Source organism: Ambystoma mexicanum, chromosome 6q, assembly GCF_040938575.1.
Source record: "Ambystoma mexicanum isolate Mex_15411 chromosome 6q, UKY_AmexF1_1, whole genome shotgun sequence".
Classification (NCBI taxonomy): domain Eukaryota; kingdom Metazoa; phylum Chordata; class Amphibia; order Caudata; family Ambystomatidae; genus Ambystoma; species Ambystoma mexicanum.
The window spans coordinates 179,616,082-179,643,561 of NC_090937.1; positions in this window are offsets into that span (position 1 = coordinate 179,616,082).

Below are 27,480 nucleotides of genomic sequence, written 5' to 3' on the forward strand. Positions count from 1 at the left end.
TTAGCCTCCAACAACGGATTTGCCCATGCAGCTGCTGTACCACCCAAGTGGTGGAAGAAGGGAAGGAACTTGGACGACATAAGAAGTGCAGCTTGCATTGATTTACTAATGTTCTGTATTGCTTGGAATCACCCAAAAATCGCTCTGGAAGGGCCAGAGGAAACTGAGTGGTGAGCATTACAGGGGCAGCTTCTTGGGTAGGAGCCAGAAATCCTGACCCTGAGGCCGAAGCTCCAGTGCCAATGGACTGTGAGGCTGGAGTTGTAACCAGAGATTGAATAGCGTCTACATGTTGACGCAATGCCTCCTGTGCATTGGTCAAGTCCGTATGTAAATCCGTGACCATTTGCACTATTTGATTCAATGCCTCAGTGGTCTCTGTAGACATTTTGTTTTGGGCTGCTAATTCTGTTACTTACCACTCCGGTATTTGATTGGAGCGTAGTAAGCAGACCTCACCAAGGAAGGAATGCGTGATAGGTACAATCCAGCCTCAGGAATCCAGCTCCCCTGAATTCAAAGATTCAGGCTTCCTCAAAAGAGGGGCTCTTTTCCAAGATATACCCCTCTGCTAATAGGATGAGGGCCAGCAGAGAAGTCTATCCCATAAAAGAGCGAGGGAGAAACACACACCGCCAAACCAATGCTGCAAAGGAAATACAGAATGATTGAGAAAGATATGGTAATGTGGAATCAAATCAACACAATCCGATAACTCTGGGAATACTTAGAGGTTGATTGTCGTGGTGTAGAGATATGTGTTGCACCTATAAGAAAACCCAAATTTAAGAAATCTGTACTAACTAACAAAGATTCTACTTATGACTGTAATTCACAACACAGACCTGAGAAGTGGAATTCCCATGGGATATCAAAAAGGGAAGGAGCAACCACGGCAGGTATAAAACAACAAACAGGAAGGTTAGTAAAGGGAGTAATACCCGGGCGGCACAAGGTTCGCACTAGTCACGGGATGGTGCGTGAACTGGAAGGCGTCACTTAAATGCACAGTGGAGAAGTTCAGTAGGTTGAGGAGTCAATGCAGAGTTCCAGGAATCCACACCACGATGGAAGGGAAGTTGTGGTTCAGGTAAGGTAAACAGACAACTGAGGATGAAAGCGCAGAAAGTGTTGTTACCTTGTTAGGGTGCTGTTTGGGGAGAGAGAAGGCAGAAGCAGTCCGGAGGCGTTCCGAGGTCGGCAACAGGAATCAAGGAATGGACCGAAGGAGAAGGCAGAAGCAGTCCAGAGGCGTTCCGAGGTCGGCAACAGGAATCAAGGAATGGACTGAAGGAGAAGGCAGAAGCAGTCCGGAGGCAATCCGAGGTCGGCAACAGGAATCAAGGAATGGACCGAAGGAGAAGGCAGAAGCAGTCCGGAGGCGTTCCGAGGTCGGCAACAGGAAGAATGGATTAAAGGCTGAGGTAATCCAGGAGCGGGAAATAACCGAAGAAGAGTAATGCCACAATTAGCAGCAACTAGTTATTTGAGCTCTTCAGTTTATATGGCGCAGGGGGCGGGGCCTCCTTGCGTGCTGTCCATGCTAATACTAATATAACATCTAAACCTGTTAGATTTTTTTGGTTCAAGAGTAGATGTGCATTCGTCAAAATTTGATTGTAGATTCCCCTGTGGACAAAGGGAATAATAATATATCATGGGCACTGTTAGGCAAGATTGTGTGCAGTACCCTTTGGGGGACTACAGCAACCTTTACATCCTGGCAATAGGAACCCAATCTTTGGTAGAAGGCTGTACTACACAGGTTAGTAGTGTGGCTGAGCAGCCAGTCTTATCTCAATAGGGGTCAATGTGAGCAGTAGGGTTTTTACACAGAGATTCACAGTGACAAGTATTCAAACAAACTCTTACACTCAAGGTTTATTAATGAAACAATTATTAATTTATTTAACAGTCAGTTCAATAAGCCTTCTTCAGAAGGAAGTAATAGATAAGCAACACACAAATATACTTCAAAATACACACTCTTAGTTTGTCTAAATCAGCAAGTACCCATTTGGGATGGCACACAGACGGTTCCTACACCCTGAGGTGACTTAAGTAACTGGGACACTGTGGACATTAATGTATTACTGGTACATTTAGAGCAATACTGAGTTGGTGTCAAAGAAAAGGGTTTGGGGGATGAAATAAAGGTTACACAAATATTCTGAAGCAGGTAAGTACTTTTAAACCCCCAATGCAAAGTAAATTAACCCTTTCCTGGAGGAAAGGTAAACCACAAAGTCAGAGGTAAGACATGTCTTTCAGGGAGCCATGCCAGCCAATGTCAATTGAACAAAAGTCTAGGTGAACTGAAGCACTTCTTGTAGGTAAGTAAAAGTCTTGCACAATATTTTAGAAGTCTTTGTAGAAAAAAAGAATCACAGAAGGACCACAAGCTGGGAGGCTTGTGAAGGGCAAAGCTGCAAGCAACTCTGCAAAAGCAACCAAGACAAGTCTCAATTTAGAACAAGCAAGGCTACACAACAAGAGGTAAGTCCCTTTAGTATTACATTACCTTTGGTTAGAAGAAATGGTTCCAGCTGGCTTCTGTTCCTGTACAGCTCTGCCGATCCTGTTGTTCCTGGGCCTCAGTCATGGGGACAAGAGGGAGGACGTCTGGAGACTCCTGCACTGCAATGGGAAGGTTGGCGGCAGCAATGGGCAAACTTCAATTCAGTGGCACTTTTCGGTTTCAGCTCCTTGCGTCTATAGCAAATAGCAACGCTGCGGTTCTCGGATACCACTTCAGACTTTCGTTGCATCTGGGGTCCAGCACTCTGTTGGGGTGGCTCAGGGTTGGTCAGTCATGCTTCCTGGGAGTCCGGAGGATCTTCCTGGAGCTCGGGTCTGACTTAAAGACCCTCACTCAATTGTGGTGTTCCTCTCCCTGGCACTACGGTTCCTGCAGCAGCAATGGAAGTAGAGCCAGCTCCGAGAGGATTTCCAGATGAGCTTGTCTTGGGGTCGATTGGTCCCACCAACCCAAGGAGAGAAGGCGTCCTTTGCAGGGCTTCGCTAGTCGAGACAAATTCAGAGCTTCAGCACAGCAGCAGGGCTTCACCGGGCAAACCAATGGTCCAGGAGTTGCAGCAGGCATCTCTTCCAAGTTCTTCTTCAGATTCCTTCGTCCCGTGGTAGACTCTGCCTTCCAAGACAAAAGCCTCATCTTTTATGCAGGTTTCTCCCATTAATTCCAGCCTAGCTGTCAATCACACAGCAAGGTGGCTGTCCTCCAAGGTCAGCTTCCAGCCAATCATCCTTGGGTGCATTCCTGTAACCAAGGAGACTAAACACAGGGAGTTTCGGGCACCTCCCTCACTTCCTGCCCCTGACAGACATGCTGGAGCCAAAGGCAGGCTTCACACTTGAATTACGCCAAAGACAAAACGAACAAAGGGACCAAACCTGGTTTGGCGCGCAGAGTAAATCTCAAGAAGGAACTTTATAACACGAAATGGCGAAAAAAGAAGACCGGGGACATTTTGACAAAATGGGCACCCATGGGTGTCTTACTGCAGCTACAATTGCAACCCGTTGTAAAAACACACAATGGTAGTGAAAGTAAACGGTTGCCAGTCATTTGGTCGAAATCAATTGGTCGACTGGACAACTGGTCGAATCAATTTGGTCGAAAACCAAATGGTCGAATTTTTTTTTTTTTTTTTTTTTACCCCTTTTTTTTTTTTTTGGGGGGGTCCCCCCCCCAACCCCCTTTTTTTCTTTCTTTTTTTTTTTAACACGAAAACCCACAAAACACATATATAAATAAAAAAAAAAAAATTCGACCATTTGGTTTTCGACCAAATGACGTCGACCAAATTGCAGTCGACCAGTTTGTAGTCGACCAAATGACTGGACACCAAAGTAAACCACTGCCACCAGCCATTAATTGTAGAAAGGGTAAAAAGTTACATGATAAACTAGACAAAGGGGATACTAAGTAACCCCTACAGCACCCCATTGTAAGATAGTGTGTACTGGGTCTAGAAAGTTACAAAATGTAAGTAAAGTCAATTTCACTTCACTGCTCTTGTAAACAGTAGTTTCACCAAGAGAAGTTATTTAAACCTTTGGAAAATCTAAGAGCCTTCCCTGTGCCACTGCACTGAAGGTGCTGTGTGTCACAATGCAAAGATAATGCCTAGGGAGTTTGTCAGGCTCCAAAGTCAAAAGAAACAGAATCTAAATCACAGAAAAATACATGAGCGGGAAAAAGGTCACTTTCCAGGTTAGAAATTAAAAAGTCCTAAAGTCCGGCAAAAGATCTGGGGGGCTCTAAGGTAGACAGGAATTAGCACATTTCTGAGAATTCTCCCTAACAACCCCCCCCCCCCCCCAGACTAAGGGACAGAGGGATTTAATACACTCCTGAATGAATCTCCTTACTCCAGTCGGTCATACTTTCTGGAGAGACCATCAGCATTTTGATGATGACACACTGACCTGTGTTCTGTGGTGAAATCAACCCCCTGAAGGCTGATAGACAATCTTAACAATTTAGGATTCTCCCCCTTCATCTGCATTAACCATCTCAAGGGTTGGTGGTATGTTTGAATTACAAAAGCAGATCCATACAAGTATGGTCTAAACTCCTTTAAAGACCACACAATTGCAAAACATTCTCTTTCAATTGTTGCCCACCTTGTTTCACGGTCCTTCAGTTTCCTACTAATGAAGCAGATAGGGTATTCCCTGCCTTTCTCATCCAGCTGACTCAGAACTGAACCTATTCCTGTATTTGAAGCATCAGTTTGTACAATAAAGGATTGGTTGTAGTCAGGAGCTCTCAATACTGAAGCTTGACAAAGGGCTTTCTGAAGTCCTTCAAATGCCTTAGTGCACTCCTCATTTTACCTGACCTTCTTGGGGAACTTGGGTGAGGAGATCACATTCAAGGGAGAAACTATGGTCCTATAGTTCTCAATGAAGTTCCTATAGTAACCAGTGAGACCTAAAAAGGCTCTCGCCTTGGTTTGAGTAGTAGGGGTGGCACAGTCCTGTACAGCTTCTACTTTGCTAGGCAATGGCCTTATTTCACCTCCTCCTACCTCATGTCCAAGGTAGACCACTTTGCCCTGGCCAATTTGACATGTGTTTGCCTTTATGGTCAGATGGGCCTGCTCAAGAGCCTGCAATACATATCCTAAGTGGTCAATATGCTCTTCCCAAGTGGGGCTGAACACTGCAATGTCATCCAAGTATGCCATGCAGAAGTCTTCCATCCCATTCAGAATATGATTTACCATCCTTTGGAATGTAGCAGGTGCATTCTTTAGTCCAAAAGGCCTCCTGGGGTGGAAAATGAAGTTTTTACCTTGGCATGGTCTGTCAGAGCTATTTACCAATAGCCTGAGGTTAGGTCAAAGTAACCGAGGAACTTGGCTGAGCCAAGTTTATCCACCAGTTCATCTGTCCTAAGTAAACGATGGGCATCAGTTGTGGTGACTGCATTAAGAGCTCTATAGTCCAAACATAATCTCAACTCCTTGGATCCTGCCTTTGGCACTAGTACAACTGGACTAGCTCATGGACTTGTAGATGGCTCTATTACCCCAAGATCAAGCATCTTCTTGACCTCTTCCTTTATGTGGGTTTTTACATGGTCTGACATTCTGTAACCCCTGCTTTTGACAGGGAGACAGTCACCAGAGAGAATATCATGCTGGCCCCAAGGGGTCAAGCTTGGTGCCAGTGAAAACAGGGAGGCAAACTAATTTTACAGAACTTTGCACTCCTCCTGTTGTTTCAGAGTCAGATCAGAAGAGAGATTAACTCCTTCTATTTTTCATCTAAAGGCTGCCCCCTGAGAAGGTCAGCTAGAGGCTCTCTCTCCTCCTCCTCTTGATCAGATGCTAGGAGCAAAGCTCCCAGTTCTGGTCTGGATACATATGCCTTTAGGCGGTTGGTGTGAAAGACCCTGGGGGCCTCCTTGGGATTGCCCAAGTCCACCAAATAATTGACCATTCCAGGTTTGCCCACAACCTTGAATGGTCCAATCCATTTATCCTGTAAGGCCATTTGCCTTGTAGGTACGATAACTAGACCTAGCTGGTCTTTAGTAGACTCAACCATGTTGGCCTTCAGGTCATGCCAATGTTTAACCAGAGCCTGACCTGCTTTCAAGTTATCAGAAGCTTCTGTCATCATGTGTGTCATTCTCCTTCAGAGACCTAACACATAGTCAATGACTCTCACTGGCTTGAGGGAAGAAGCACTCTCCAACCCTTCCTTGATTAGGGCCAATGGACCTCAAACCGGATGGCCATAGAGGAGCTCAAAGGGGCTGAAGCCAACTCCTCCTGCGGGACTTCTCTATAAGCAAAGAGAAGACATGGTAGTAGAAGGCCCCCTTTCTTCTAATGGGTTCTTCTAAAGAACCAATCATGCTCCTCATAGTTCTATGAACCTCTCCACCAACCCATTGGTTTGGGGATGGTAGGCTGTTGACAACTTGTAGGTCACTCCACAGTATTTCCACATTGCTTGCATGTAGTGGGACATAAAATTGGTCCACCTGTCTGAGATAACCTCCTTATGAAAACCTACCCTGGTAAAAATACCAAGCATGGCCATAGCTACTGCCTGAGAAGTAACAGTTCCCATAGGTATAGCTTCAGGATACCTGGTAGCATGGTCTACCACAACCAATATAAATTGGTTGCCTGAAGATGCGGGAGTCTCTAGGGGACCAACAATGTCAATACCTACCCTCTAAAAAAAGAATTCCCACCACTGGGAGGGGAACCAAGGGTGCCACATTCCTGGCTCCACTATTGCCAGATGGCTGACAAGTGTGACAGCTTCTACATAATTTATCTACCTCAGACCACATCTTGGGCCAGTAGAAATATAGATAAATCATTTCCTTGGTCTTCTTAAAGCTTAAGTGACCAGCTAACAGAATTTCATGGGCTAACTGTAGAAACTGGGGTCTCACCTTCTGAGGAACTACAAGTTTTCTGTAGTCCCATGGGGTAGACGCTATAGGCTCACTGTAAAGGAGGCCATCCTCCCAGTACAGCATGTACTTCCCTGGCTCTTGCCCTTCCAGCTGGGAAGCTGCCTGTTGGTGAAGTTCTTCAAGAGAAGGACACTGTATTTGACCTCTGCTGAAGTCTGCCCTACAGGGGCCACCTTCTGCAAGCAATGTCTGCAGCTCAGGATGGTCTTTAGAATCCAGATCTCCAACAGAGGAAGGGCGTCTTCCAGCTCTGTGTCACCAGTAGCTGGTTCACCATCCTCTGGTTGGTCCTCCCACTCAGCCTCAGCTGGTGGAGAGGTCACAGGGGTGACCTTGGACTGTCCTCTCGAGATGTCCTTGTCCTATGTACAGGTGTGATACCTTTCTTCCTTCCTGCGACCTGGGGTTTCCCCTTTGTCTCTTTCTTTGTCCTGGAATTAGAAAGATGTCCTTCCTGTGGACTGGGACTTATAGGTACTTCTGTAACTAGCCACTAAGAGTCATCCAAAGTTGCCTCTCTGGTCAGTCTAGTTTTCTCCTGCTTCCTTTTACTGGGAGGCCTGGGGGTGCTTGATACAACTCCAAGAGCTTTTAAGTAATTCCCCAACAGGACTCTCCCAGGCACCTCATTTTGTACACTGACAGGTATTCTTACAGTCATATTGTTGCACTGGATGAGAGCTGGTAGTATTGGAACCATCTGGACAGGTCCTCCAGTAAGCTTAGTAGGGCCTTTGGGTGTTTTAGCAACATTCGCAGGTTTGAAAAGGGTTTAATCTGCCACTGTAATACTGCCCCCTGTCTCTAATGGCAGGGGTTTCCTGACCATTCACAAGTACACTGTCCTTGTAATATTCTTTGGTGTTATCTGGAATAGATATATACACATCTAAATTCTGCTGTTCCCACAGACCCAGGGACACTAAAGAAACACTGGTTGAGACTCAAATTGGGGTCTTCAGACAATAGATGAAAGTGTCCACTTGCCAAATAAACTAAACCCTTAAGGGATGAAGGCTAAGGAGGCAGTGTGGACACCTGAAGGTTTACCTGTGCATCTGGGATCCCCTTTCACATGGTCAGTTGACCCACAAGCATAACATGTACCAAATGTTTTCTGGAATGAGGGTTTCGGCTGACCTCCCTCTGGTTTGGCACAAGCGGTTTCACTAGACTGACCTGGTTTCCCAAATGGCTTACCCTTCTTATGTTTGTGGCCCTCTTTTGGGTGGTTGGATTTAGAATTCTCTTTGTCATCTTTCCTGTGCTGCTTCCCCTCATCCTTTCTGTGAGTGGCCATGTTGGCAAACCCACAAGTCAGCAACCTTTGCTAGCTTCTTGGGATCAATCTCTTTTGAGTCAACCAAGTGCTATCTCAGCTCAGGAGAGCAGGCATCAAATATAGATTCCAACAAAAACAGATTAAAAAAAAAAAACATTTATTTTATTGTTTTGGCTGAAACTAGTCAACTTTACAATTTTCTTACAATTCATATAAAATGTATTCGAAAAGGAAAAAGAGAGCTAAAAAGGGGAAAGCAGCACAAGGAAAAAAGAAAATTCATCATAAAATTCAACATTAGCAATTCTACATATTGTTACAATTATTGACACTTTTTCATAAAATAAATAAATAAAGCTTATACAGCATAGCAGTTCATTTCATTTTCCTCCATATGGATATTTAGCTCTGGTATGTTTTTTCGAAATCAAATAGTACCAATTCGCAAAGGTAGGGACAACCCAGACATAATCATCAACCACAGAGTATCTGTAGTTAAATCACTATGTTCTTTTAGTGGAGGTTTTATGTAAAGTAGTCTTTCATTACACAAAGCTTTACATTCTACCAGCACACGTCTCAATGATTCTACTTGTCTTTCATTTTTGCATAGTCGGCAGAACCTTTCTTGCGGTAAAATGATTTGACGTTTGGCTAGGATCTCTTGTGTTGGCCATAAATTCAGTCTTATTCTCAAGAAGTCTGATCTGTGATGCATGGATGGCGATTTGATCATATAGGATTCTGGAAGACTATATTTCTTATGTATAAAGACGCTGCCATTAAAGTCCTGGTACCGCAGGCAAGTAGATCTATTTCTTGCCCAGTCCCATTGGAATAACTTTGTTTTAACACGTATGGGGTTTTGTAGCAAGACTTCATTTGACGCATCTGCATAGGCTAGAGCATTTATTACTTCATTACGCCAATTTTCCGCAAAGACGTCTTTAGATTGCAGAAGATAACGAGCTAATGACCCTAATAACATATCTGAATCATATGCTAAAAGGCACTTCCAGAACAGGCTTATTATTTGCCATAAATATCGAGCATATAGCGATATTAATCCAAGCTCATTACGAATAAGCACAATAGGAGTACAACCTGGGAGGCCGAGGATACATCTCCAAAATGTGACTTCTAATTTTCCCCATACCGGTTCTGGTAAAACAGGTAGGGTTTCGGATCCATACAATAGGATTGGAGTAGCTTTTTGTCTAAATTATGTTAAAGCTGGAATAATGGAACATTTTTCTAATTTTGCCTGGATTATAAGTGATTGGTAGATCATTGTACTTAACTTTGTCTTCCAGTTTGTCATCTGCGCTATATTCGTAGTGCCAGAAATAGCAATACCCAAATATGTGTATTCTTGAACACATTCTAGCAGCTTCCCTTGAATCGACCATTTGCAATTTCTGCAGTTATTTTTCATGGTCTCTTTGGTCTCCCTGGAAAGCCCTGCCTGGGCCTCCGTGAGTGTTGTTTCTGTGCTTTTTTTTAAAAAAAAAAAAGGAAAATAGAAAGTTGAATTGTTTCCCTCGCGCTCCTAGCGCGGTGTTTGGCCTGCTCCTGCTCCCCCCCTCCCACTTCCTGGTCTTCCCCTCCCTCCCCACCCACCCCCCCCTCTGATTGGCTGTGTGCCTGCCTCCCCTCTGGCCTACTCGACGGCCGTTCCCCACGCTCGCTTCTTTTCTCCAGCTGAGCGTGGAGAGCGGTCGCCGGTGGCCTGAGGGGATCAGCAGGCCTGGAAAGCCCTGCCTGGGCCTCCGTGAGTGTTGTTTCTGTGCTTTTTAAAAAAAAAAAAAGGAAAATAGAAAGTTGAATTGTTTCCCTCGCGCTCCTAGCGCGGTGTTTGGCCTGCTCCTGCTCCCCCCCTCCCACTTCCTGGTCTTCCCCCTCCCTGCCCGCCCACCCCGCCCTCTGATTGGCTGTGTGCCTGCCTCCCCTCTGGCCTACTCGACGGCCGTTCCCCACGCTCGCTTCTTTTCTCCAGCTGAGCGTGGAGAGCGGTCGCCGGTGGCCTGAGGGGATCAGCAGGCCTGGAAAGCCCTGCCTGGGCCTCCGTGAGTGTTGTTTCTGTGCTTTTTAAAAGGAAAATAGAAAGTTGAATTGTTTCCCTCGCGCTCCTAGCGCGGTGTTTGGCCTGCTCCTGCTCCCCCCCTCCCACTTCCTGGTCTTCCCCTCCCTCCCCGCCTCCCTGACCGCCCACCCCCCCCCCCCCTTCCTCTCCCTCTGCCTATAACCTCCCCCCTCCTGGGCAGCCCTCTGCCCGGCAGCCCCCGCGGCTAAGGGCCCCAGGCCAAGGGCGACTCCTACAGTGCGGCTCCCTGTGTGTCTGCAGGTGTCCGCAGGGGACGCCAGGCGCCAGCTCCTCCGCTCTCTGGCCCACCCCTCCTCACCTTGCACACCTCATCCGCATGATGCCTCGCCCCCTTATTCCAATTGTTTGGTAAACTATGGTGCTTTTTCTCCCCTCGCAGGATTCTCAAACTTAGGTGGCCCTGACCTACTAAGCATTACTGTTTGCTCTGCATTGTGTTCAACTAGGGTGCTTTTTCTCCCCTCGCAGGATTCTCAAACTTAGGTGGCCCTGACCTACTAAGCATTACTGTTTGCTCTGCATTGTGTTCAACTAGGGTGCTTTTTCTCCCCTCGCAGGTTTCTCAAACTTAGGTGGCCCTGACCTACTATGCATTACTGTTTGCTCTGCATTGTGGTAAACTAGTGCCCTCCACTCACTTCCTGTTCTGCATACTCGTGTCGTCCGCCTCCCCTCTTACTCCATGGTGCTCTCTATCTCGCCTATCTACTCTAACTGCTTCTCCATTGACTATCCTGCTCTCCTCACTAAATCCGGTAGGAAAAAGTTTAAAAAGGACATCCTGGTCTCCAACCCAGGCCTCCCTATCGCTGACACCTACACGAGCGCCTGCTCCAAGGAAACTCTCACTGACATTCTCTTTTTCGTGCCTTCACCTGAACTATGGACCCTTCACATGGTTGCTGTGCTCTCTCCTTTCTCCACCTCTCCCATTAATGGTGGCACCCGTTGGGATGTCCTCTTGGCCCCTTTCCACTCCTCTAAAGCCATCATTAATGTCTATACTAACGGGACCGTCTTGGTCCAAGGCCCTCAGGCCAATCTTCACCTCTTTGATAGACGCTTCCCATGCCTCATCAACTTCCTCTCCGCTCCCGCTGTCCCCCCTCCTCTGTCCTCGGCTACCTTGCCTCTCCCCTCCCTCCCTGCCCCTTCTCTTGCTCCCTCTTCAACTCCTTCTCCAACACCTCCGCAGGGCGTACCCCTGATCTGTACCCCTCCCCGGAAGTTTTTCAAGGGTGGCAACCTTCTCCACATTGCCACTCTAAATTCTCGCTCTGCCATCAAGCACTCCTCTGATATCTGTCGCCTTCTTGAGGAACTGGACCTCGACGTCCTCGGTCTCACTGAGACTTGGTTCACTGCCAGCTCTGCCACCAGCTTCGACACACTCCTACCTGACGGCTACAAGATCCTCTCCGTGCCCAGGCCTAACCGTTCAGGGGGTGGTGTTGCCCTTATCTTCCCTGAGTGGATTCCTGCCACTGTCACTCCTACGCAGACCTACTCCTCTTTTGAATGTCTTGTCTGCCGACTCTCTCTCTCTCCTAGCCATTCCCTTACCGTGGCCACTATCTATCGGCCACCTGGTCAAATTTCCTCCTTCCTCTCTGAGTGGGCTGACCTCTCCTCCTCACTCCTGTCCTCAACCACCCAACTCCTCTTTCTCGGTGACTTCAACATCCACCTTGATGCCTCCTGTCCCCCCACTGGTCTCTTTCGCAAACTCTGCAACTCTCTCTCACTCTCTATTCTCCCGTCTGGGCCTACTCACTCTGCAGGGCACACTCTTGATGCTCTGATCTCTTCTGACCTTCCCCTCTCCCTCCCTCTCTCTACTCCTCTCTCCTGGAGTGATCACTTTCTCCTATCCTCCTACCTCTCCCTCCCTAACCCACAGGCAAAGCCACCCTCTTCACTGCCACCCACCTTCTCGGTCATCCGACCCATGAAGCGCGTGTCAGTTGAGGCTTTCGCTGCTACCTTCTCGCCCCCTACTCCCCCCTCGGCTGACTCCCACCCTGACACAGCCCTCTCCATGCTCTATTCCTCTATATCTGATACTCTCGATATCCTTGCCCCCGTCATGAGAATCCGCCTGAAGCCCAAAGCCAAATGTAACTCCTGGTATGACTCGGATCTCGTCACCCTAAAACGCAAGTGCAGGGTGGCAGAGAGGAAATGGCGTGCTTCATGTTCATCCTCTGACAAACTGGCCTGCCGCCTGCTCCAAAGGCAATACCGGCTCTCCGTTCTCACCAAGAAGAGAGCCCTTATCCAAGCCCGCATCTCTGAGGCATCTAACAACTCGGCCGAACTCTTTAAAATCTGCAAGGAGCTGGCCAACCCTGCTGCAGTCTCTACCTCTCCTGTCCCCTCCCAGGCCCTTTGCACTGCACTGGCCTCGCACTTCATCTCAAAAACTCAGGACATCCTGTCCTCGCTCTCCTCCTCTCACCTCCCTCCCTCTCTTCCCGGCTCTTCCTCTTGCTCTCTTGCAGCCGCCCCTCCGCCCCCCTTCTCTGCTTTTCCACCTTTTTCTGCTGATGAGGTTTCCAGACAAGTCCGATCTATGAAAGCCTCGTCTAACAGGTTCACCCCTGTTCCTCCAAAACCATCAAGGACCACATTGACTCCCTGGCTCCTGCCCTGGCTGACTTTTGCAACCACTCATTCGTCTCTGGAGTCTTCCCATCCCCCCTCAAGCACTCCCTTGTGCACCCCCTCCTCAAGAAACCCTCTTCCGACCCCTCCTGCCCGGCCAACTATCGCCCAATCTCCATTACTCCCTTCCTGGGCAAGCTCCTGGAGAAACTGGCCATCTCCCAGCTTAACCTCCATGCTGAATATGTTGGTAATCTTCATGACCATCAATCCGGCTTCAGAGCGGCCAGAAGCACGGAAACTGCTCTCCTGAACATCCGTGAGGACCTGCTCCTGAACCTCGATTCCAACACTCCCTGTGTTCTCATTCTGCTCGATCTCTCCTCTGCCTTTGACACTGTCAACCATGCCATCCTGCTCAACCGTCTCCGTGATAACCTGGGTATCACTGGTCAGGCTCTGGCATGGCTGACCTCTTTCCTTTCCGGTCGACCCTCCCAGGTCCAAATGGGCTCCTTCCTCTCCGACATCTTTTTCTCCACCTGTGGTGTCCCCCAGGGATCCAACCTCTCTCCCTGGCTTTTCAACCAGTATCTGGCACTCCTTGCCCACCGCATCGCCGCTCTCTGCCCCCACTTCCAGTGCTATGCGGACGATACCCAGCTCATTTTCAGGCTACCCTCAGCCTCCTCCTCTTCTTCCCTCATCTCCGACTGTCTGTCTGCTATCCAGGAATGGTGTGCCGCCAATGACCTCTGCCTTAACGCCAGTAAGACTGAGATTCTACTCATCGGCACACCCACTCCCTCCTTCCCTGCAGCTCTCTGGCCGGCCTCCCTTGGCCCCCTTCCTGCCCCTACCTGCAAGGCTAAAAACCTTGGGGTCATCTTCGACTCCACACTCTCCTTCTCTCCTCATATATCTGACGTCTCTAAGAAGTCACACTACCAGCTGCACCTCCTCAGAGGTATTCTTCCCTTCCTCTCCTTCCTCCAGAAGCTCACTGTCTCCCGAGCCCTGGTTCTCTCAAGGCTGGACTACTGTAACAGCCTCTATCTTAATCTGCCTGCCTCCACTCTCCGCCCTCTGCAACTTATCCAGAACAGAACTGCGAGACTTGTCCTTGGCCTCAAGCCCAGGGACCGTATCTCTCCAGGACTGAAATCTCTTCACTGGCTCCCAGTGGCTGCGAGGATTAAGTTCAAAACCCTCTGCATTGTCCACAAGGCCTTCTGGGGCCTGGGGCCTAAATACCTTCAACTCTCTCTTCCTAAATATCTTCCTTCACGAGCCCTTCGCTCATCCGTCTCCAACTCCCTCATGGTCAGCCGCTTCTCGAAGCAACAAGCTGGGGGTAGATCTCTCTCCGCAGCAGGGGCCTCCCTCTGGAACAGCCTTCCTGCCTCCCTGAAACTTGAGGAGAACCATCTCCGGTTCCGGAAGCACCTCAAAACCTTCCTCTTCGCTTCTGCCTTTTCTCTCCCTCTCCCCTGATAAACCTGCTTAACTCCCCACTGAAATTCTGCACTAAACCTGCATCTTGGCCACTCTCAGCGACCTCGGTCCAGGGCCCAGCCACTCTCCACTTGCACTGCCTCCCTGGCTCCCCCTGCACTGTGGGACTGTCACTGTATCCCTACAGCCCCCTTCCTAGCACTTGCTCTTCACTTACCTCGCACTTGCCACCAGCTGGCCCTTTTATTTATTATTTATTATTTATTATTTTATTACGCTACTTACCGTGTACTGCACTTTCCCCCCCACCTCCTCCCCCTGCACTTTCTCCTTTTCCCCCTACCTCTGCACTTGCGCGATCTGAATGACACCTGGCCTAGTAGGATCGTTTGTCTGTCTTCCCCTTGTTTCCCTCCCTCCCTCCCTGCCTCGTCGCGCCTTGAAACACTTGTGTATAGGCGCGTTACAAATACCATATCATATATCATATCATGTCATTACTTTAGTTTTTTCTAAGTTGATTGTTAGTAGATTTCTATCAAGCTAGTCTGAGAGTGCATCAAGAAGTTTTTGTAACCCAACCGGTGTCTTCGATATCAGAACTAGATCATCTGCATAAAGGAGTGCAGGTGTTTTTTTATGATCGAACTTTGGTGTGTCTGATTGTATTTCGCTAAAGGTTTTGCAAATGTCTGCTATAAAAAAAAACTAAATAACGCTGCAGCTAAAATGCAACCTTGTCGTAATCCTCTATAGGTTTTAATTGATGAGGATAGGATACCTTCCAGATTTAGTCTCACTCGAATACTAGTATTGGTGTAAAGAGCATGAATAAGTGTAATTATGTGGATCGGGCAGTTGTCTTATGCCAATTTTCTTAACAACAATTTACGCAACACTGAGTCGAACGCTGCTCGTAGGTCGACAAATACAATGTATAATGATTGTTTGCTGGCCTGATGATGTTTGATGATGGATGTCAAGGTTAGTAAATTGACTGAGGTTCCCAATCCAGCAATAAATCCGGTTTGACAAGGGTCACGTAATGAATGGTTGTTAATCCATTCATTAAGGTCTCGCAGTAGAAAGCGGGCGAAAATCTTGCCTGGTAGATCTAAAAGGACGATCGGCCGGTAGTTGGATGGACTGGCTCGATCGCTCTTTTTGAAGATTGGTATTATTACCGATCTTCACCAGGAATCGGGAATGATGTTGGTTTCAAGTACCTGGATGAAAATATTTTGCAAGATCTTAGCCCATATCTGGGGATGTTGTTTAAGGTCAAAGTTACTAAGTCCGTCAGGTCCAGGAGCCCTGGAGTTACTCGATTGGTTGATAAAATATAAAACGTCTTCTTCCAAAATCTTCATTTGATCCAACCTCTGGATTGAGCTTTGAATTTTAAACTCTTCCAGATCGGTATTAGAGTATAGAGTTGTGTAATGGAATAGCCAGTCCGCTTTAAGGACTCCATTTATTTGAACTGGATACTGGGTTAGATGGTTTGCAGTATTCAAGAGACCCCAGATTTTGGCTGTGTTTTTGGAGCTTACTGCTCATAGCATAATTTCACCATCATTTTTATATAGCCAGATTTTATGGGCTCTAGTCCAATTTCTATTGGTTTTTTATGGCTCTAAGACCTTCAAATCTTACAGAGTCTGGTAGTTGTAAGGCTAATTTGTTCTCTTTGCGGAAATCTGTTTTCCACTGTTGCATTTCTTTGTTGAAACTATGCCTCAGTGTATGCTTCTTTTGAGTAGTAGGGTAAGGATTCAATTTGTATAGGTGTAAAGCTGGAATATATGTTTGATCCTCCCAGTTGGAGCTTGCTTTAATTCTCAGAAGATCTCTATTAAGACTAACTAACAACTTTTCATTCCATCAAAATCTAATTTGTGAATTGTTTACATTAAGTTTTGGGGTGTATCTACTGATGTGAGAGTCCAATGATGTACTATCAGAGTACCAATGTTGAGTAACCATTTCATGATCACTGTTAGAGCAGTGCACAACTTCAAATTCAGTCACTAGACTAAATGATGAACTATCAACTTACATGTAGTCAATAATAGAGGTGTCATGACCACAGGTTAGTTTATTTTCCCATACTTGTCCTAAGAGTTGCAGGTTCATAGGGAATTTATTTGCCCAAGCTAGTTATTGATTCTAACTCCCTATATTAATGGTTGGTTGAGTTTCTTAAATGGCCGCTAGGTGGCTCCTCTGGTCAGTTAGTTAGCGGGTCTAGTTGTTTTCTTGTGCCAGCTATTTAAGCCCCGCCCCTCAGGAGGCTCACGCTTCGCGTCGTTTGTCTGAGTTCAGACTGAACGCTCGCCGCGTACCTCCGTTCCCTGTCACCGCTCAATATACCTTGTCCACAGAAAAAATTCCATTCATTCCTTGAGTAACTTTAATTAGTTATCAGCTCCCTTCCTGTGTTTTCCAGTTGCTGCCGTTCCCGGCTCAGTCACAGTCCATAGTTGAAGTCCTGTCATAGCGTTCTCCTCAGCTCTCAGTTCGTAGCAGTCTTCTCTCACGCAAGTACACCTATTATATGCAAATGCATTTTGCTTCGTTTAGTTGCCTTGTCGCCTTATCTGATACATTGGAATTGTGGATGAATGTTATTTGAATTCCTCACGCATCTTCAGGATATTACGTTGTTTTTGGCGGTTTCGCGCCCTTTTCCTGTGGAGTTTTGTCTGGGAAGCGGATATTCTAGTCAGAAAATTTTGGTCACACTAAGGTTCCTATTACGCTCAGTGATAAGGTGTGTTTTCCTGTTTCCGTCTCGTAGTGTAGTGAGGTAGTTTTTTCTGTAATTCTACACTTGCATTACACCTCAGCTTATTGCCCCCTTTTAGGTTCAATTAGCATAGGGTTTATGTCATTGTTTAGTGTCATTTAGTCCCTTTCATAGGAAACTGTTATCCAGTGTCCCCTCTTCAGAACATGCGCCCCTGTATAAAACAGGATGGAGAGCTCAACTAATTAAATACCAAGGTGAGATATTTGCTGGCCCCCATATTACCAGTTTGACCCTCTGTTTTACAGGAGAAAACTAAGGAAGGGAAATTGTTATTTTCTTCACAGAAAGTCAGTGTCTAGTTCCCAGGAAGGTAGAAGTCAGTGGAGTTCCAGAGGGTTCCTGCAGAGTTTTCAGGTGAGCGTTACAAGAGGTATTTGTGCAGCTCCGCCAGGTGTAGTGGGCCCGGATATCACTTTTAATCGAACCATTAAGCATCAGTAGGTTACAAGATTTCATAACTTCTTCCCATTTAATTATTGCGGTTGTTGATGTCTTTGCCAAACAATGTAGGTAAAAATCTCCAATAACAAAAATATTCGTAACCTCTGAGGATTGGAGTATGAGATTTAGCAATTTCTCCAGCTCACCGAAGAAAGTCTTATCTGCCAATCCCATAGGGTTTTGATAGACATTTATTACGGCCATTATATTACCATGAAAAAGTTATTTCAACCATTTGTAGAAAAGGATTTGGTTGGGCACATGGGAAAATTCTGAAACCAGACTCAATGCTAACAGCTATCATTAACCCAGAGGCTGGTGTACCTTTGGTTCCCTTAATTTCGGGGGACAGTAGGATTTCATATCTGTTCCAAACGGGCGCTATGGTGAACCAAGTTTCTTGAAGGGCTATGATGTTGTATGCTAACTGCAAAAAGTCTTTCAACAGATGGCAATTTCCGCAGGTATTCCAGCTTGTGATTGAAAATTCTATGGGTTTATTCTCTAAAGGTAGTTATGAAGTATAATGAATATTTGTTGCATCTTTGTGGTTTGTCTGGAGATTTCCTTGGCATGATTTATTGGAGTTGCGTTTGTCATTAGCATTGTATAGTTTCAGCTCTCGAATTTGAGCTGCGGAGGTAATCTCTTCACCTTGATCTTTTTCATTCTCATAAATTGTAGGGGCAATTGCCAGAATGAAACCCATTGCAAATAGGTCCATTCTGGCTTCCCATAGAACGTTACGCACAACATTTGAACTTAGCCAAAGTCTAACCACAGATAGATTGGAGTAATTTAGAAATTTGACCTGAGTATCATTGCGGGTGATGTCACTCAAGTCTGGTATATCTTCAAAAAAATCGCCAAGACACTGGCTCAACACAGATCATATGCCTCGAATGGAGCAGCACAGCATTTCAATATAAATCGATGGTTATTATTTTGGTTGAGCATGTGTCTTGGCAGTGTATTGGTTGATATTTGCTCTTTCTTTTGTAACAACTTCTTTTGTTCAGGTGCATATAAAGGCAAAATACTATTTGCGTTTCCTTTTAGATGCATACTCACAACCGCAATCTTTGTGTTAATCTCATTACTAGCAAGCTCTTTTTATAAAATAATCATCCAGTGCATGTTGAATTTCAACCCTAATATTCATAGATACATTTCCTATAATGTCGCATTTCATATCATCTCTTAGTAGGATGTGGAAGCATCTCCACTATTGGTGGTTTTGAGATCATATGAGAGGCAAATTGTGGTGTACAGTCCGAGTGTCTAGGAGATTCACTTGGCAGCACTATTGTTATCTCAGGTTGTACATCCTGATAGAGGGGCAAGGTAGATCTAGAAGAATTGGAAATTAAAATAGGCTCTTTAAGGTTTTTATATTCTTCCAAAGTTCTTCAAATTTCAGCCTGAATCTCTCTCAGGATTTCATCAGAGAAATGAGATTTGTTCTGTCACAATTGTATCTCTTTTGAGGTAATAGACTTTGTTATTAGTTCACTAACAGATTTTTTCTCTTTTGGGCATTGCATGACAGTAGGCATTCTTGCTAGTATTTCAGATGGATTTTTCCCAGCATCAGAACGACCTATTTGGATTGCAATACAATCTACTACAGAGACGGAAGCAGGTTGGTTAACTTTGGGCTCACTGTCTTTGAGGACAAGAGGAGTCTCAATCATCGCAATAAGCTAATTTAGGGGAGTATAATCTTTAGCGTTTTTGTTAAGGTGTTCTTTTTTATTTAAATATTTATATTTATTCTGTATTACTTTCCTTACATTCGAATTTGAGTTTTTAACGGATGTCAGACACTGTACAAACTGTTTGACGTTCAAACTACCATTGAACTTCGAATTTCTTTGCTTCTTCTACGGATTATTGGTTATGACATTTTTGACAGAATCTTGATCATTCTTTTTTGAATGAATGTCAAACAGATTGTATACCAGGCCTGGCTTAACAGGAGGTTCCTCCATTAGTGAAGGAGCACTTCTGTATGGCAAATCATAAGACGACTCCTCACAGCTTCGAGGACCAATCATTTTTTCAAATGCTGGAAGTGGACAAATAATAAACAATTTCCTGAAGCAAACGCTCAGTTTTATATCTCTAAGGGTATGTAAAACCTTTTGGCCATTTTATTCAGCAGCAGCAGTGTCTCATTTGATTTTAACATTTAGTTTCTTGTCCCAATCATTCATCCACTTGGTAATCTTGTCAATTTTCTGTGTTTGTTGCGTGATTTTTGTTATCAAGAGGTTCAATAAATTTAACCAATGACATGATTGTTATACTCATTGCATTGAGGGTAATTTCCAATAGAGGGTTGTGTTTATTTGACATGTCTTTCATCACAGGTGACAAATGAGGGGAGCAGATTTCATGTTTTTTCCTCGGTGTAGGGCGGGCAAATGATGTGGGGCTCTCAGCTTAGGTATCACTAGAATGATTAAACAAACTTGGTGATTTGTATAGGCTTATCTCAGCTGCATGTGGAGGTATATCAGTTGGAAATGAGGGTTTTCATATAGATTGTAACCTTTCATCATTACTCTGTGGTATCTCTACAATTTCTTCATCATTTAGACATATACTAACTGCTGATACATTATTTCCATAAAACGAAATATCCTTTCTATTTCTACATGTACTTGTTAAATCTGTATCCTCCACTGCCTATATGCCTGCCAAATTGTAACTAAGAGCCTCTGGCACCCATATGTAATCTTAAATATGTGTATCCTCTGTAACTAAGAGCCTCTGCACCCGTATTAATCTTAAATCTGCGTATCCTCTGTAACAGCGCCTCGATGCCTTTTGGGCTGCAAGTGCGCTTAACAAATGCAAAAATAAATAAACCTGATGGACTAGAGCTCATAGAAGGACTTACTTGTTTAGTATTTACATTTCCTTGCGTAGTCAAATCTACAACAGATGCATCAACCAAAACATTCGAAGCTACTGCCATAATCTGTGGATCAGAAATCGTTAAGTCTGATGCTTGTGCATCCAATCTATGATCACATATATCATCCATTACAGGTTGATTAATGGGTACGTTGTTACTGCAATTTGTATCAGAAAGAGAGTCAATAGGAATACGTGGGGCATTCCGGTTTTTAAAGTATATCCAGCAGCTTTCCGTGACATTAAGATATATAAGTCTTTACCACAGGAGATTGTTTCTAGAGCATAAAAAGGACCCAATTTTAAAAAGAAATCCGAACCAATCTAGTATACAGGGTGGAAGTTAGAAGATCGCGTTACGCTGTCAGCTGAATCAGCTTAACAGCGTAACAGCGACTTCAAAAGCGACTTCCTTGAAGCGCACGCGCTCGGCCCTTTTAATGGAATTATGGGATAAATGGGCAGAGTCAGCCAAGTAGCATGCTCCAGCAAATCAGAGTATCCAATATATTCAAATGTTCTACGGAGCAGAAGGGTCGCAGCGTAACAGCGACTTCAAAAGTGACTTCCTTTGCAGGTTTCTTCACAGATTTCTCATTCCTTAAAAGGATGTTACTCTGTAACCCTTAACCCATCCATCTCAGTTTTTCAAACATTCACACACCCAGGTAGCCCAAGAGGTACCATCAGTCTTTTTGAGGATCCTAAACCTCTTAAGGTACTGGGACAGGGTTTTCCCAAATCTGGCTATCAATGCCAGCTTCCCATTCTCATACTCCAATCTTTCAAGTTCCCCACCTCCATTACAGCATCAGTTGCAACCTAGAGGAGCCTAGACAAAAGTCAAGGAATCAACTGATTCCCTGTGAGACCCCGAGTCCCATGATTGTATTCAAAAGCACCTAACCAACCCAAAATATCAAGTTTCACCTCATACATACTCACTGCTCCTTTGGGCAGGTGAGGCCTCTTGGCACTGGAAGACCTATAGGACTCTGGGAGGGACACCGTAAATGTCTTCATTTCAAGAGCATGTTGCATTTCCAATTCCCTGAGTTTGATGTCCTGATGTTTGGCTTCAGCTTGAGCTTGCAACCTTTTAAATTCCAATTCAAATCTCAGTGATGGACCTTGTGGGGTCCCAGTGGATATAGGTTGAGGCCAAAGGGCCTGCTGAGGCAAAGAGGGGCTCCTATCCTGGGACTCCTCTCCCTCCTCTGACTCTTGTAAGACATTAGAGTTATACTCTGAATTATCCTCGTTGTTATCAATTTCCACATTTCCTTGGTTAGTAGTTATGACAGACCTTCTACCCAGACTTTGCAGATTCAATAACCTTGCAATCAATTCATTTTTCTTTCCTTTAACAGGGAGATTCAAGATCTTACGCATTTCTTTTAGTTGATCTACTGTTAAAACGATCAGGGCTTCCTGACTGAAGTTATCCACATTTGGCATGTTACAATTGCTGTTCTAGGGGAGCTTAGCCTTGTGAAGGTCTTAGTTGAACAAAAAGCAAAGCAAATACTCAACGTAACAACTCTACAATAGATCCTCACTGCCTGTCACCAATGTTAGGTGAGATTGTGTGCAGTACCCTTTGGGAGACTACAGCAACCTTGACCTCCTGGCAATAGGAATCCAACCTTTGGTATAAGTCTGTACTACACAGGTTGGTAGTGTGGCTGAGCAGCCGGGCTTATCTCAAGAGGGTCAATGTGAGCAGTAGGGTTTTTACACAGATTCACAGTGACAAGTATTCAAACAAACTCTTACACTCAAGGTTTCTTGATTAAACAATTATTAATGTATTTAACAGTCAGTTCAATAAGTCTTCTTCAGAAGGGAGCAATAGATAAGCAACACACAAATATACTTCACAATACGCACTCTTAGGTTCTCTAAATCAGCAAGTACCCATTTGGGATGGCACACACATGGTTTCTACACCCTGACATGACTTAAGTAGCTAGGACACTGTGGACATTAATATATCATTGGTACATTTAGAGCAATACTGAGTTGGTGTCAAAGAAAAGGGGTTGGGAATAAAATAAAGGTTACACAAATATTCTGAAGCAGGTAAGTACTTTTAAACCCCCAATGCAAAGTAAATTACCCCTTTCCTGGAGGAAAGGTAAACCACAAAGTCAGAGGGGGGCGTGGCTAATGGCCGCGTAAGAGGACGCTCTTTTGGGGAGCTCCTGGAGATCCGACAGCGATATGTGACAACGAGCGGATTCAGGTGACTTTTGCGGGCGGAAAGCACTCCCATGGGCGCATGAATGCTCTGGGCATGACTTGTGTGCCCTGAAGACCCGAGCGGTGGCTGGGACTAGATGCTGTGGCCAAAGATGAAAAGACGGGTGCCCGCATCCATGTGACTGACAAGATGGCGGCCAGGGAACAAAGGGCCGGCAGCTGACCGTGTGTCACTGGAACATCAGTCCCCGTGCTGCGGCTGGTCTTGCTGCGGCAGTGCGGGCTGCGGGTGGCCCAGCCAAGAAGAGGATTGCCGTGCCCGACTGGAGCGGGGCCCGGAGAGACCCGGAGGCGGGCGTTGGATCCCGCAGTGTGCGCAGGGAAGAAGGGAGATCTTCGGTGTCCTGGACCGCGGGTCGCGGAACGGGACTCGAGCGAGGTCCCCCGATCGCACTGTGGCCATCGAGCGCAGGGAACCAGTGCAGGGAGACTGTGCGCCCGGTGGCCGGCGGTTGGCCCCGGGAGCTCCGGTCAGAGAGGAGACCCCGATAGTGCTGTGCGCTCGGCGGACCCGGAGCAACATTGAGACAGAGCTGTTGGCCGCGGAGGGCTCACGACGGGGATTCAACTATAAATTAAAGCCGGTGGGGGTGAAAAACAAAGAAAAAAGGAAAAATAAAAGGGGTATTTTTTTTTTTTTATAAAAAAAAAAAGGATAAATACGAACATTAAAGGGACAGGGCAGACAGTGCATGATGGAGAGTACCACACGAGTATCCCTGCATGGCGGGCTCTGAACAGTGCATCGAGCCACCTGCTACACGGAAAGTAAACTGGCATACGAGGAAAAAACAGCGGCGGGCTGACTGCCATTAACATTCTGGTTTACTTCCAGCATATTCACCTAGCGAACTTTGGGCAGTGGCTGCAGAGCCCCTGAAAACTGGACAGCGTGGGCAAGAAGGGGCCTGGTGGGGTGGGCTCCCCTGGACCTCATATACTTCGGGGGCATTCTGGGGTAGACGCCCAGCCAGCCTACAAGTAAGAGCCCGGAAAGCGCGCAGGCACGCGCACCCAGCCCGGGTCAGGATTGTGGGCGATGACCCCACTTGGACACTATACCTGCAACAGCAGCACAGAGAGCAGGCGGGTGAGTGCACGCCCGAAAGGAGAAGCAATAGGACACAGCGGCAGACCAAAAGATCACCACAAATGGGTCCCGGGCAGTTGTGGCAACATACGGAGGCATTTTTGGCGGCAGGCAGCCACATGGACACCAGTAAAGACGCCTAACACAAGCAATTGGTGGACACATAGAACGTGGCCCAGGAAGGGGCCGTAGGGCACAAGCCCCAGCATAGCATAATAACTGCTGCACATACGCTGCGGAGGCAGCAGACACAGCACACGCTGGTGGGAGGAGACCCGAGCGGGACGGCCCGGAGACACAAGGGGGCTGACCTGCTGCTGGACCCATTTACAAATGCCAAAGAGCCAAGAAAAGGCACCAAAGACAAGACTGCGAGCTGGTGGGCCAGGTGGGCAGTGGAGAGCCGGTGAGGGGAAGCGCAGGGTAAGGGTGTGCACCTAACCACTAGCCACTGAAGGAGATACAGCAGGGGCCGGCTGAGCAACACTGTGGGGGTGAAGGTACGTGGGAGGACACAGCCCATTCCAGTAGGACGGCGAGCAACAAGAATACACCCGAATACGGCTAAAGCAGCCCCTGAATACTGAAAGTAGTCTGACGCCACGTTGGAGTTCGCGACTGGGATGGTGACGCTGGCTCGCGTCCGTACGGCACAGCACAATGTCTAACAAAATTGTCAGACCCAGGACCAAGCAGCCCACGATGGAGACCTACGCCAAGACACCCCCAGGAGCAGAGGGGGGCAAAAGCAAAGACAATATTATCACGGTGGCAGCGGAGACACCAGGAACGATCCAGGAGGTGCTGGCAGCGATTGCAGACCTGAAGGTTGCCTGGGAGACCAAACTGGGCCTGGCAATGAATGACCTAAAAGTAGGACTGGACCTCAAGATCGGAGCGGTCCAGGAAGAGGTTAACCTGCTGAGACAGGATGTGAGGACACTCGCGGAGCGCACTGGAAACCTGGAGATGGAGAGGGCCCCAAACACGGCAGCATGTGCCGCCCATGGATCGGAACTTCATGCCCTGGTGTAGCGCGTGGGCAACCTGGAGAACAGGGCAGAGGATATAGATGGGCGCGCCAGATGCAATAACATTCGTATTGTAGGATTGCCAGAAGGAATGGAAGGGCCTAACCCAACGGAATATGTGGAATCCATGCTCCTGCAGGAAATAACTGGCAGAGCACTGACCCAGGGGTTCGCGGTCGAAAGGTGCACAGGGCTTTGACAAGGAAACCACCTGCCGGGGAGGCCCCCGCGGCCACTGATTGCAAAGATTTTAAACTACCAGGATTGGGAGAAGATACTGGAATTCTTCCGCAAGGGAGGCACGATCGAAAGGGGGCCGGCGAAAATCACAGCGTACCCAGACTACACTCTGCACGTACAACGCAGCAGGATGAACTTCGGGTCGGTGAAAAGGAGGTTGAGGGAGGCTGGCCACAGATACATGTTACTTTATCTGGCCAAACTGAAAGTGTTCCACAAAAACAAAACCCTGTTTTTCGAGACGCCGGAGGATGCTATGGACTGGCTAGATATGCAGGGTCGCCCCCAGGAACCGGGGATCCAGACAGATGCTGCAGCAGATAAGTAACACGCAGCTGGGTCATCTTGGGTGACACAGTGCAAGACATTGGGACTAGAGTATAGTACTGAATAAAGCATGTGGGGGATGTGTGGCAGAAAATACATGCTTAGAGGTACCGCTAAAAGCAAAACAAGTAGGAGCTCCTGGGAGACATCCCTTGAACCCCATAGCATTGCGCTTAGTTAGGTCACTGTTAGTTCGGTGACACCCCGCGGGGTCCTAGTCCTCGGCTCGCGAGACAGGACCAGACGCGGGTGGGCCTGAGATCCAGGGATGGAGCTGGGCATTTGTTGGGGTTGGGTTGGGAGGGGGAAGGGGGGGTTGTGTGCAGTGGGGGAGGGTTGGGAAAAGGGGGCGGGGGGGAGTTGTTGAGGTTGGGAGGGTCAGAAGTCGGAAAACAGGCCATCTAAGAAGACATCAGAGGGAATGGGGAAGGGAAGGATACCAAGTCAATGGCATCGGGTAATCTCAGAGTCGTGACCTGGAATGTGCGGGCCTCAATAGTTACCTAAAACGTAATAAGGTGATGATGTATCTAAAGAGGATGCGGATTGGCATAGCTCTGTGTAACGCTCACCTGATTCTCGCAGAGGCGCCGGTCTTGACTGGGCGACTACCGTATCTTCAAAGGTGATGTGTAGCACCCGGTTGGCTCTTTGGGCTGGACCTCTGTGCACTGTATGCCTGACATGTAGAGTAAGATGTCTGCAGATAGAAAATATGGGGTTAATGAACTGGGGTTATTGGGGTGTCCCTATCTCTTTCCTCTTCTCCTCTCCTGTAGACCCCCAAAGGTTAACGCTCTCACCTTAGGTAAGTGAATGCCGAGCTCTCCATCTGCCTCGGGGCAGGGTGCTGTAACCAGTTTCTTCACTGGATAGGTAGCGCAGGCCTCTTGACTTCAGAGGACTGCTGTCCGTCGTTTACTGCACGAACGGTAAGTTTCGAGTCATTCAAATGTCTTTAAAGTCTTTAGTAATGATGTCTCTTGTTTTGCAGGGTTCCGGCGATGGCGGATGACGGGCTGAAGTGAGTTGAAGATGGAGCCCGTGTGATGAATAGAAGCGCCTGGAAGCACGTAAGTAAGCGCTTGTTGCCTGCTTCACGATGCGCTCTAACTGTCTTTTTATTTTGCAGGTACGAGTTCGGAGCGGCTGCAGGGTGCCGGAATACCCACTGGATTAGATGTGGAAAGGAGTAATGGCACGTGAGTATTAAAGTTCCCCAATGTCTTTAAACGCACCTTGTTTTGTCTTTCAGATGCGGGATGCAGCGCCGAAGGCCTCCGGAGCGTGCGAAGAGTTGGTAAGCTTTTGTCTTTCAGATGCCGGAATGCAGTATGAAGACCTCCGGAGCGCATGAAGAGTAGGTAAGCCTTTGCCTTTCAGATGCGGGAATGCTAACCTGTACTTTCTTGTCTTTATAGGTGTTGCTGAAGACTGGATTCAGGATGGTAAGCCTTTTTCCTTAGGCCCAGGACCGGATGCAGAAGACACGATGAGCGTTCTGCTGCAGAGGGTGCAGAATAACGCAAAGCAAGATTCATCCACCGGGTGTGGTTTAAATAGCCTCCTGTAGTGCTTAGGTGTCTCCTTCCACAGCCACGCCTAAGTAAGAAAAGAGTTCCTGGTAAGAAAAGAGTTCCTGCCTTCCAGAAGAGTTCCAGTGTTCTGAATCTAGGGAGTGGCTCCAGCCCCACCCAACAGGAAAAGTAGTTCCAAACAGAAGAGGATCAGAGGCTCAACTGGCAGGCAAGTAAGCAGCATGGTCTGCTGCAGGTAAGTCCACCCAAGCATTATGAGCCCGGCGCTTCCAGCGCTGGGACTGGGCATATTTATGAGCCTGGTGCCACTGGCGCCAGGACTGGGTCCAAAAGGTCCCAATTGGGACTGGTTGGCACTCGGAACCTGGGTTATGGATCTGCTTCCAAGGGAGTTGGGAAAACCTT